This window comes from Poecilia mexicana, unplaced genomic scaffold (assembly GCF_051168715.1).
Source record: "Poecilia mexicana isolate PSO_F unplaced genomic scaffold, ASM5116871v1 scaffold_12, whole genome shotgun sequence".
Classification (NCBI taxonomy): domain Eukaryota; kingdom Metazoa; phylum Chordata; class Actinopteri; order Cyprinodontiformes; family Poeciliidae; genus Poecilia; species Poecilia mexicana.
The window spans coordinates 1,156,657-1,169,708 of NW_028263381.1; the positions used below are offsets into that span (position 1 = coordinate 1,156,657).

General features: G+C 38.1%; 1 long non-coding RNA gene across 2 annotated transcripts; it reads right to left on the minus strand.

The window, feature by feature from the left end:
* Positions 1–9,176: 9,176 nt before the first annotated feature.
* On the minus strand, positions 9,177–10,403 carry LOC148155931 (uncharacterized). Of its 2 annotated transcripts, none has more exons than XR_015764772.1 (3): positions 10,249–10,403; positions 9,775–9,943; positions 9,177–9,243 (listed from the first exon to the last, which is right to left on the minus strand). It is a non-coding gene; the product is annotated as an uncharacterized LOC148155931 (long non-coding RNA). The 2 variants fall into 2 exon arrangements; XR_015764773.1 differs by having other exon boundaries at positions 9,775–9,948; positions 10,249–10,353.
* Positions 10,404–13,052: the final 2,649 nt, after the last annotated feature.

A 13,052-nucleotide genomic window follows, 5' to 3' on the forward strand; every position in this document is an offset into this window, starting at 1 on the left:
ACACGCTCCGCTTCCTGTCCTCTCCTCCGGCTGAGGCCTCACTCTGTAAATACAGTGTAGTGTTGTGATGCTGTAACAATGCTGATGCTCGCTGCTTTCATCTGATGTTGAGGGTAAATCATCCCGGCATAAACAGGAAGAGAAAAAGACCAAACTGGACTTTTAGAAGTTTGTCTCCAGAGTGAATGTCAGGAGCTTCCTGTGGAGAAGAATGTGCACACATTCAATGTGTCAAGAAAATGATGTGGACATGATAGCAGCCACTAGAGGGCGCACACGGCAGAGTTTAAGTCCATCTGAGGGATCGGTTCTGAAGCTTAAGGGAACACCATTATTTACTGAATGTCTACATCATTTCTGTCATCGCATGAAGGACACTGAGTGCTTTGTGTGTTCCACATGTATTCTTTCTGAGGCATAGAAAATCTGATTAGTCAGAATGAGCTAAAGTTGAATAAAAATACAGAAAGAAAAACGCAGAAAAGGAGCAAATCATTCAGTCAAACAGTTTAATTTTGATAACTTAACCTTAATTAAACTCACCTTGTTCAGTTTTGCTCTTCTAACTGAAGCATTTAAACTTTTGATTAGACTCTCTTCCCAGTTGCAAACATATCCTGTATAGATGGGTTTATAACTGCGATCTAGACACAGTTGTTGCTGTGTATTGTTGATATCATTTTGTAAATTTGCTCCATTGTTTATCCACGTCAACTATGACAGCTCACATAAAGGAAAGCATGAAGAATGCTTTATTATACCAAATAAACAGGCCTGAGCTTCTCAAAAGCTTCTGAGGATTTTTGATCCCCATAAAAATTCTGCCTTTCAGCAGCTTTGTCAAATATTTAATATATCACAAAGAAACTGTATGTTGCTCTGAGTTTATATCAGCCAGCTAGATGGATGCATTTTAATGCTCATATCAGTATAAAATCAGACAACAAGCCGCCGATCCATTCATGGATACAGAGTCCATTCCTGGTTCCTTCAGCTTTTCTTGACAGACTCTTGTTATCGAGGTGTCAGTCAGAACAAGCTCTGATCCATATTAAAGATATAAGACAGTCTGAGCTGTGCAGCTCCATTTCCCTTTACATATGACAGAAAAACAGGACAACATGCATTTACCATGCAAACAGAGAGACTGGGTTCTGGAGACAAACCTGCCTCATTTAGAACCGGACCAGAGAGACCTTCATGTCTGTAAGCAGGAAATTGACACCGGTGGAGTTATGGAGCCACTCCTGGTTTATTGTTGTTGACAGGTAACTGTGGAAAAAAGACTATTTTTCACTGATGTATTTACAAGCTGCAGTTTTATCCCAGCCCAGATTGTAGCTGCAGAACTGATCAACTTAACTTTAATTTATAATTCTGTTAACATTCCTTTCAAAATTAAAAGGTTCTCCTTAGTTTGTGTATGGTTAGAGCACACATTTAAGATCTGATGCGACTGACACAAAGTCAGCTGATACCCTGGGCTGTCCCTGAATAGATCATCAACAACATAGAATGAATGATACATTTAAAAATGTACTGAAATAAATTTATCTCACCTCAATTTTTTCAGTTTTCTTTTTTTTTTTTGGTGGAAATCTGTTAAATGTTCAGTTCTGTTCTCAGCGCCCATTGTGTTTTATTTAGATCATATAAGATATGAAGAGAACTCAATCAATGAAACTAAAGTATAAAATGTCTTCTGGCCTTTTAAAAACGTTTTTAATTCAACTGCCTTTGTTTGTGAGTCCAGCGGAGTTAAGATCTGTTTGGAAACCAAAAATATTTAATAAGTATTATAGGTAACACTTTATTTGAAGGGGGTTGAATAAGACTGACATGACACTGTCATAAACATGACATGATCATTACTGATATAAATTTGTTATAAAAGTATTACTGATTGCACTTTAAAAATTAGGTAACTTTATGTTATTAAAGGTAAAGTTTAAACAGTAATGACTTCCTGGTTAATGTCAAGTTGTCATAACAAAGACATTTTGAATAATGTCAACTTTGTATTAAAAGTGTCATAATTTACCGAATGACACTTTATGACAACAGTCATAAATATTCATGAAGGCTTATTCATGTTCATGACAGGTGTTATGTCATGTTTATAACAGTGTCATGACAGTCTTATTCACCCCCCTTCAAATAAAGTGTTACCGTATTATATTATATTATAAGTGTTATAAAGGTTCCTATGTTCCCTTCAGACCATGAGCTGAACTACTGTGGATTGTATTTGGGTGTGAGCGGTTGACATTGATTGTAAACTCAACATGTTTGGTGTGTTTCATTGCTGTTTTTATATTGAACATCTGCTGCTGAGGTTTAGTTTTCTTATAGCTCCTTCAGCTTGTCCTGTGATTGGTTGGATGGTTATATTCTCCATCAGCAGTTCCAACTCTGTATGTATTTCTGAAAATATTTATTTTTCTTCAGATTTATTTATATCATCATTTAAAAACATTAGATTTAAGATCAAGAGTACATTTAAAGGTTTATATATATATATATTTATATGGAAATTAAAATAATTCCTAACACTTTAAAAACAGAGCTGTGTTGTTAACCTGAGGGATTCAGACTGCTTTGTTTCTGCTGCACATTGATTGGATGGTGTGATGGTCTGATTGGAGCTCTTTATCATTGTTTTAGTGATTATTGTTCTAGTGGTCCTCTTAAACCAGACATGCCTGTATTGGCAAAGCCATCACCTGAAGCTAAGCTGCCTGTGTTTTAACAATACGCTCCATGTGTTGGAATGTTGAATGTCTTCAGGTCATGACTGTGTAAAATGATGTCTGTGTTCCTGTTCTCTGTGTACTAGTCGTTTTAAAATCCCATTCATCTGTGTAAACTGTGTTTGTGTTTATGCGCTGTGAGCTTATTGACTGGTTCAGTAGAAACTGCATGCGTTGTTACTAAATGTCTCCTGTCGGTGCCTCGGGTTTCATGTCTGATGTAAAATAAAAGCTGCTGCCTCAGTACTTCTAGTGGCTTTTATTATCTGCATATTTACATAGATGGAACTGGATTACATGACAAAATATGCCATGTGCAATATTTCACCCTACAAACCCAGATGTTTAGAAAATATTTTGAATATTTTTGTTTTTACCATGGCTGTGTTTAAATGTACGATATGACATGAAACATCTATATTTATAGCCAGATGTGTACAAGGTTTTACATTCATTCATCTTTTCTTACAGATGCATAATCTGACCATTGGAAATGAAGAGAAACTCAACCTTTCATTTGAGAAAAGGGTTCCTCATGGCTCCCCTAACAATTCCTATCAAGTTAATCTGACTCATTAGTTTATTAAAACGTATATTCCACTTATTTAATGTGACCAGAGAATTCATTTTCACTAGATTTCTTTTAGCCAATCTTTAAGCCTGGAACAACAGGAGAGCATATATGGCAGATTGTGAAGATAACATCTGCAAAAAAACACCTTGAGAAGGTAAAGAATTCCTTCTTCAGAATGATTTCAACAGCTTTTATTTCTATTTTATTAGACTAGATATAATTTACTTTAACCCAATATCACTACACCTAAATAATAGATCACTTTGCATTCGCAGTCTTTACGCTCACACCAAGGGAACTTTACATCATTTAAAATTTAAAGTCTTGGGTGAGGATTTATATTTTTTCACTTCTTTATCCAGATATTTCAGGTTGCTGTTTGTCCAGCTATTTTTCTCATATTTTTATTTTATTTTGCAGTGTTGGGCAGCTGACTAACTGAAATATTGATGTCCCAATTTTTAATTATGCAATTGGAATAGAACTGAGCTGAACTGAAACTGTGATTTGTCGACAGCACTGCGAAAAAAAATGAAATGATCCATGTGCTATTAAATTTGGAAAGTATTCATTTGTTTTTGTTTAGTGCAACACAAGGGCAAATAGTGTCAACAGACAGTCCCAGAACAGAACCAAAACAGAACCAGAACAGAACCAGTCTCCTTTATCAGGTCGTTGAGCCTTTTTAGGTCCCTGGTTCTGATGCTGATGCCCCAACAGATGATGGCAGAAGAGATGATGCTCTCAACAACAGACTGATAAAAGATCTGAAGCATCTTGGTGCAAACCTTGAAGGATCTTAGCTTCCTCAAGAAATACAGTCTGCTCTGTCCTCCATCAGAGGTCCCCACTCCTGTCCTCAGGGCCCACTGCCCTGCATGTTTTAGGTATTTCGAATTTACTACACCTGGTTTAAATGAATGAGTGATTAACGAACTTCTGCAGCAATTTCAGGAATGCATTAAAGTTAATGCAATCATTTGATTCAGCTGTGCTGGAGCAGGAAAACTTTTAAATGATGCAGAACAACTAGACCTGAGGAGCAGAGTTAGTTTAGGAACAGCCCAAAAGCAGGTGTTCTTACCAACAAACAAAATGTCTCATATTATGAGACTATGAAAGTAGGGTAACACTTTATTTGACGGGTATTGAATAAGACCGTCATGACACCCACATAAACATGACATAACACCTGTCATGAACATCAATAAGTCTTCATGAATATTTATGACTTTTGTCATAATGCGTCGTTCGGTAAATTATGACACTTTTAATACAAAGTTGACATTAGTCAAAATGTCTTCGTTATGACAACTTGTCATTAACCTCACAAAAAATTTCTTCATTATGACAACTTGTCATTAACCAAGAAATCATGATCTAACATAATTTTGTCATAATAGTAGGCATAATGATTTAATTATGACACCAGCAAAAGCTTTAACAAAACAATGATTAATATTTCCACTCCCTGGAATAAAGCAAAACAAGAAGGAGAACCAGTAAAGATTTCAATAAGCTTTATTACACTGTCAAATGATTTAATAACAGACTCATTAACAATTTCTCTTATCTCAAGTAAAGTGGAACAAATAGCGACAGTTATGAAAATGACATTAAGTGTCATTACAGTGTCATTAATATTAACTTTTAGCCCAAGTAAAGTGACATAAGTAACAACAGTTATGACAAAGTCATTAAGTGTCATTACAGTGTCATTAACCCTCTGATGCATGAATTATGAATCCCTGAGTCAAGATTTTTTTTAAATCTGTTTTTACTCTTCTTGGGGCATTAACAAAACAAATATGAACTTTTTATTCAAAAATTTTATTTTTTCAGGAAGTTACAGAAATGTCCACTACAGTGGACTGCATGCACTTCAGCACTCAACATAGAACAGTATGAACTTAACTGAAGACTAATTTAGTCTGAGTTTGATCATATATCCATGACCACTTATTCCATTGTAGGGTTTGAAAAGCACTTGAACATACTTTCATACACTCTAACATCCTATAGCCCTTCTGTTTAGTCCAAACCTAGAGAACAATCTTCATCAAACACCTGCATCTTCAGAACTTTTCTCTTAACTTCTCTCCTAACTAATTTCCCTAACTCCTAGGCTACATGAAAATTGGCAAAGCATCCAGGGCACAGTGCCACATGGCACTGCATGCAGATGTATTTGGTCTTCCTTGTGCATGCGGCATCGTGGCATCTGTTTGCATTTTTGACTTGGGTGAGCTCGGGCCAGTGATTTCCTGTGCTGAACCTGACTTCACTGGGTACTTTCGTCCAAGGGCGTAGGTTCGGTCTAAGTTTTGGTGGGGACCTTGACACCCCCCCCTGGCAGCACAGTGAAATGCCCAAGAGCACCGAACATTTTTGAGAAGGGGGGGGGAAACCACATTGGCTTAATAACCCCCTCCCCCCAACCATAACCATATCATACATCTTGTGTATACAACCAGATACAGTCATACTCAGCAGATCAGTTCAAGAACACTTTACTTTTTCCTTTACAAAATTCAGCAAACGTTACAAGTAAGATCAAAAGAAATATCCTCTGGATACAGCAAACACAATTGCAGATAAGAAGAAATCAATAATAAAATAAAAAAGAAAAAATATTACATAATTAACAGACCTATTCACATTCAGTGCTGACCTTACTAAACACCGGACTTTACAACAAATGCGTTGCGTGATAGATATCTAACTTATGGGTCCACTCACTGTACTTACAGCCGACGTAGCGAAATAACTTCTAATGTCTGTCCTTTTCTTTTTTGGTGGCGACATGGTCTCGGAGACTCAGAAGGAGACGCGTGTGCCCAGCTAGCCGCCGCCTTTGGCAGCTAATCAAAGAACGTCCGACGATTCAACTGACTCCCCCTCTCCCCACCCCCCGACAGCACCGTTCCGACACGGTCTCGGAGGCTCATAATAAATGTCAAACTAAGAAGCTTCCGTTCCGCGCACCGCCTGTTGCTGCTAATCAAAGATCGTAGATCCACGTTCTTTGAGCCAATATGGCAAAAATTGGTCGGGACTTTTTCATATCCCGTGAATATTGGTCGGGACATGTCCCTACCGTCCCCACCCAAACCTACGCCCATGCTTTCGTCACTGCTCTGCACTTTGCTGGAGGTGGGGCTCCACTGGGTCTTCCTCTTCTGTTTTGCTGAACAGAGCCAGAATTTATCAGTGCACGGGCTACAGAAGCTTTGAAGATGCGGAGATTCATCTTTTCCAAACCAGACATCAGGTGGAGTCGCCAGGCATTTACAACAGTCACATCCAAAAAATGAAAGAACACTCTGATGTACCACCGCTTGTTTCTACGTCTGTGGGGATACATTGCCACACACTGGTCAACAAGATCCACCCCACCCATGTGTTGGTTATAAAGGGCCACCGAGTAGGGTCTTTGCACACTGATCTTGGTTTGTTCTTTCTTTAGCCATCTTTGGGCCGTGTCTTCAGGGGACTGACCTGCACAGGTCGATGCCATGTGGATGACTGAGCTGTCAAGCCAACGTGTGACAGTGATGTTACTGTTTGTGCTGACAACAGAGCAGGCTCCTTTACCTTCTTTTCTCAGTTGTTTTTCACTCTTGTTTCTGACTCGCTCCTTTCACTCTGTTTGCTCTGCATGTACCTGTGCCATAGATGCCTAGGTCTTTCAAGGCCTCAAGGAGTGGAATGCTGCAGAAGAAGTTGTCAAAAAACACCTTGTGGTTTTTGTGCTTTATGTCATCACAAAGGCGCATCACTAAATCTCCAGCCATTCCCAAACCACTGCTCTGACCCCTAATTGCTGAGCCCTGGTACACTTCAAATCTGTACATATAACCTGAGGACCCTGCCCTGACCCACACTTTCACTCCCCAGGGTTTGGGCTTGTTTGGTATGTATTGCTTGATTGACAGTTGGCCTTTGAATGGAATGATTTGCTCATCAATTGATTGGAATTCTTCAGGGTTTGCTGCCGCCAGGAATGTTTTCTGAAGTGTACTTAGCACTGGTGCTATTTTGAAGAGCCTGTCTGTGTTTGCTGGTTGGTAGGTATAGTTATCCACAAAGTGCAGATAACTCAGAATTTGCTCATATCTGTTTACAGACATAGCATCTGCAATTATTCCAAGACGAAGGCCATCCTCACTGGACCAGTACATCCGTGTTCTAGGATACCGAATGTACCCCATGACCATGTTGATCCCTAGAAAAATTTGCATTTCTTCGCTTGTCACTGCCAGATTTTCTTTCCCTTTCTGCAGCGCATACATGTTGGTGTTATGCACGATCTCATCAATGAGATCTAAGGGAAACAAATACCTAAAGAAATCAATTGGTTCTCTTCCATCAACATTTACCCTTTTTTCTCCTAGAAAAGGTGGCAGGTCTCCATCAAAGTTATTGTCTTGGACTTTCCAGACATATTTGCGGGGTTGATTGTGGGCATGGCCCTTGTGAACATTTCTCTGAGTTGGTACCATGTGGACATTTTCCTCAGTTCCCTCATCTTGCTGACCTCCCTCTGCAACCTGTCCATCATCCTGGCCCTCATCATCTTGACTTTCAGCATTCTGACTGTCTGCATTTCCTTCATTATCCGTATCTCCTATATTTCTAGTGTTCTCTGGTAGCCACTCCTCATCACTGCTGTCACTATACTCACCATCAGAGGAGTCGGAGGGAATTTCCTTGACTATTCTATAGTGTTCCTTATTCTTTGCTGCACTTGTGGTCTAAAAGTGTGAGAAAATTATAATTTTACTAACACAAACTACAACTGTTCTGCATAAAAAAAAGCATATTTTTTAAAACTAAGTTATAGATATACTCAAAATGAATTAAATTACAAGCAAAACAGCTATAATGAAAGGTAAATCAACTACATGACTTATGTTAAAAATATAGTCAGCGATGCATGATGTCCACTGTGTTGGACACATGGTTAATCACAATTTCCTACTTATGTGAAATAAAATTTTCCAAACTAAGTTAATAATATTGTTACTTAGATACTCCTGCATGTCAGCGTATTTTTTTTTACCTCCAGGATTCTCCTAGAATAGAAGGATTGAGAGGATATTCCAGGAGTGGTCATCGAGTGTGTCTGTCTGCCAGCCATCTTGGACTCCAATGACATTAACTTGTAGTTACAACAACTTGCCACTGAATTAACCTCAATGGAGGGGAGCAGTAGAGAGCATTCTAAGGACTGATATGCAATTCCACCATAGAAACCACTGCATTCAGGAAACAATGACTTTTAAACAGCTGTCCACTGTAGTGACCGCTATGCACCAGAGGGTTAATATTAAATGTTTCTGCAAGTGAAACTTGTAACAATTATGATGAAGTCATTAAGTGTCATTAATATTAACTTTTACCTCAAGTAAATGGAAACTAGTAGCAACAATTATAAAGCTGTAATTTAGTATTACAGTGTCAAATGTTATGCTAACAGAGTTATTGATATTAAGTCTTAACTCAAATGAAGTGAAACATACTGGACTACTTATAACTACCATCATAACTGTAGAACAAACCCTTTGTACATTGGAATAAAACAAAAGATAACTTGTTCTAAGATTACAGAGGGTTTAACATCTGGTCAGTATATTGTTACTCTGAAATGCTGATTGAAAAACTAAAACAGAATTACTTATTCTTTAACTTAAGAAAATAGGTTCTTTCAACAGTAACATTTTTTGCTTCATCCATCTCCATTATATCCTTCCTGTAATGCTCTGAAAATAGGAGATCTTCTTCTTGTCTTCATTTCCAGGAAGCAGCTCTTTGAAGGTGTCCAGAAATGCTCAGAAATTACAGCTGTTCTTGCGAAAGCCTTTTCATGAATTCAAACTTGGTGAATCTCTTCAGTGATGACTCAATTCATTGTGGTCACTTAAAAAAAGAACAAAAACAAAAAACAATGTCATCATATCCCAGCATTTATTTAAATACCATTTCAAAAATGTCCCTTGCTGCTCACTGTCAGAATGGTAGACTGGCAGACAAATGCCTAGTTAACATGACTGGTTGTTATAAAGTGCAATACAACTATTTCTTAATACAAGTAGCATAATAACTGGAGCTGAACAAAATTATTCTGATCAAATATTTGTCTGGCAGAAATTCAGACAGACTGCCACTGTTATTCGAATGCATCATTTAACATATAGTTTTAGGCAAATGAATGCATCTTTTTACTTAATGAGCATTCTAAATTATTTCTAACCAGATACTCTAACTTAGGGTTGTTTGCAAGAAGCTTATAGATAAATAAATAAATAGATTTAACACCAGTTTTTAGTTGTCTAAAACATAACTTATTAACTCAGCTGGTAAATGTTGATTCCTGCTCCCCATTCCCCACTTACCTGGCTGTCCCACCCCACTTCACAAGGTGAAAATATTAACACAAAAACAACTTACCTAATTTTCTTGGGGAATATTTCATCTGCTTCTTTCTCTTTGGTCAAACAGGAACTTCTTTCTCTGGTGGCTGGTCCTTATTATCATCCTCCACACTCGTAGCATGTCTTCATTAGCCAACTTTGTCCTCCCACCATGTGTCCTTAGGCTAGCCTGGGTCTTCATGTGGCTAAACTTGCCAAAGCAAAGAACACAAGCACTGTGTCACATCAGCCAAGTTGCTAAATAATGCAAATGAAGGATAATTTTGACTAATATATTAGCTTTTAATTTGCTAGATTAAAATTGGAGGGAAAAACAATTTGCCTGTCTTTAAAATATGTTTAATATTAAGGGCTAACGTTACGGTAATGGAGTTTAATAACTTTAGCTGACATTAAGGTAGGATTGGCTTGAATTGCTCATAGCTAACATTAAAGAGAAATAGATGTTATTTTCTAAAAAAAAAAGAAGTAAAGTTAATAAGACACATACCTCATATGTATTAGGTATCAAACTTCAGCTTCTTTTTAAACAGGAGGTCTGGCCGTTATAACTTGTGTTAGATTTGCGCCACAATATGGAAGATTTCTTCTTCACCAACAAACTGCACGCCTGTTCGTGCACTGCTGCCTCTCACTGGTGGAGATGGTGTATTGCACTACTTAATTGTGTTTAGAAAAGGGGTCCAACCGACCCCACACACGTAAAACTTAATCATTTGCCACAGTCCTCTACGTTTGCTTCAGTCCTTGCACGCACAAGGGTTAAACAGCCTTAAATAATGTTTCAAATGCTATGTTCGTAAGTGCTTTGTAGACATCTTGCTGTAAAACTTTAGGATCAATTCAATCAAGAAAATTATCATGGCAGAGCTATATAATATTACTACATAAAGCTAATTTTTAAAGTAATACTTTTATTTAAAAAAATTATGTCAGATCATGATTTCTTGGTTGTCACAACGAAGACATTTTTGGCGAAGTTAATGACAAGTTGTCACAACGAAGACATTTTTGGCGAAGTTAATGACAAGTTGTCATAATGAAGACATTGTGAATAATGTCAACTTTGTATTAAAAGTGTCATAATTTACCGAACGACGCTTTATGACAACAGTCATAAATAGTCATGAAGACTTATTGATGTTCATGACAGGTGTTATGTCATGTTTATGTGGGTGTCATGACGGTCTTATTCAATACCCGTCAAATAAAGTGTTACCGAAAGTAGTTTCAGGTAAATAACACGGCAAAATCTGATGTTTTGTTGTTGCTGTTAGTTTTCTGTCCTAAAGCATACTAGCAATGGCTATAAGGGGATACATTAGTAATGATCTTGAAGATTTCACTGGAAAGGTTTACAAGTTAGTTTACCAATAATCTACCATCCCTCACTCTTACAAGAGTCCCTGCTGTTCATTCTGGGCAGTGATCTGCCTGCAAAATCAGATTAACGTCTCCAACGCAGGGTTCACAGAACATGTTAAACTTCATGACAGCTTAATTAGCAAAAGGTCTGACTAATTTCACTTTATTTAAAAGCATTCGCCCTGCAACCAACTTTCAGGTTGCATGTGCTCAAAATACCAAAGAGCAGATATTATTTGCCATATTAGCTGTACACTAGCTGTCAGGGACGGTGCTGAGGGGGAAATAATGTTTGTTTTCTGCAGTAAAGTCCAGTCACCTCGCAGCAAAACACTCCTGTATAAAGAAGCATGCTGGAATAAAACAGGAAGACATGCTTTCTGTTGGGATCCTGAGGTTTGTCAGCTTTTCTCCACTAGAGGGAGCCTGAGACCTTCCTCCTTGGCGTCTGCACACCTGTCCTCCATCTACTCATTTGGAGGCGTATAAGTGGAGGAGGATGCTGACGCTTCTCTGCCAGAGTGTTAGCCAGTAACAGTACCGGCTTACCTTGAGCTGCTTATACCTGGATCTGTCTCTAGATTCTGACCCTTCTTGTCTCTGTGTTCACAGCTACCCTGGTCCTGAGTTATCAGGTCAACCACCAATCCTCGAGATAGAACCGACCTCACCCCTCAACCCGCTGACCAGCCTCTAGACCCTCAAGGTCCTTCCCCGGTCCAAAACTCCCCCTGAACAGGTATAATCCTCAACAACTGCCTTACAGCAAAATTCCTGGATCCTGAATAATCATCTCTGTCCTCCCCTAGTTGCCCTGAGATTTGCCAGACGAACCAAGGATTCCATTTCTCATTATTTGTATTCATTGTAAATAAATCACACTGTTGTATTTCCTGTCTCTGGAGTGTTTCTGCATGTGGGTTTGGAGACTTGACACCAACATGACACTTTCATTTCCAATGATAGACCTAACAAAAGTGTGGAGCTCCATGTTATTGTAACAGTGCTGCAACTGCTATTTCATCATATGAGAACACATATTGTTTCTGTGTGACATCAGGACTGGGTCCACCTAATCTGGGATGCTGATTTTGTCTCCTCTTGTTAAACCCATTGATCAGGACAGGACAAAATATTCTGTCGTTTCTTGTCATTTTTCCGTTATAATAGTCATTTTTGACTGAATCCTAAATAACCTTCAAACTAAAAGGTTTTGTTCAGAAACTGTTGGCAAAATAATAATTATAATATTACTGTATATAAAAGTGATTTAAAAAATCAAGAGGGAATTCAGTATTAATCACAGCGGGAACCTTCTGGCCCATATATTTGCCAAGAATCTGTTCTGATTATGCTACATTATGTTTAATAATGCACAAATGACCCATGATTATCACAAAGTTATTATTTCATCAGTGTGCCAACACAGCTAGTCTTTGCTTTAATCAAGCTTTGAACTCAGGGCGTTCAGACTGAGGAAAAGTCCTTTTTAATTGGAGTCTTATTGTGAAGGAGTTTAAAATGAACCGTTTTCCTCTCGGTGTATTAAAGGTCACCAAACATTCACCTCTCTGAATGGACATTCTAAAATTCAAAACAAGTCTAGTCAAAATGTTTTACAGCAATCGACCAAAGTGCTGAACAATTAATGAAATTAATAATAAATTAATAACCTATAATAGGTATTCAAATTAATAATATAAATATGCATTTTGCTTTTGCAGATAACTGTTCTGCTCAGATAACTAAACTCCGCTCAGCTGAGCTTTCCCTGCTTATAACTGCATGTTCTCTCCAGGAAGCTGGATCACAGCTAAGCTGTTTCTGTATGAGGTGAAGGATCTACTGCTGCCATGACTTCATGCTTTTCTTTAGCATTGAACGTATTTGCTTTTCTACTTACTTAAACCCCACTGAGTCTGGTTCTGG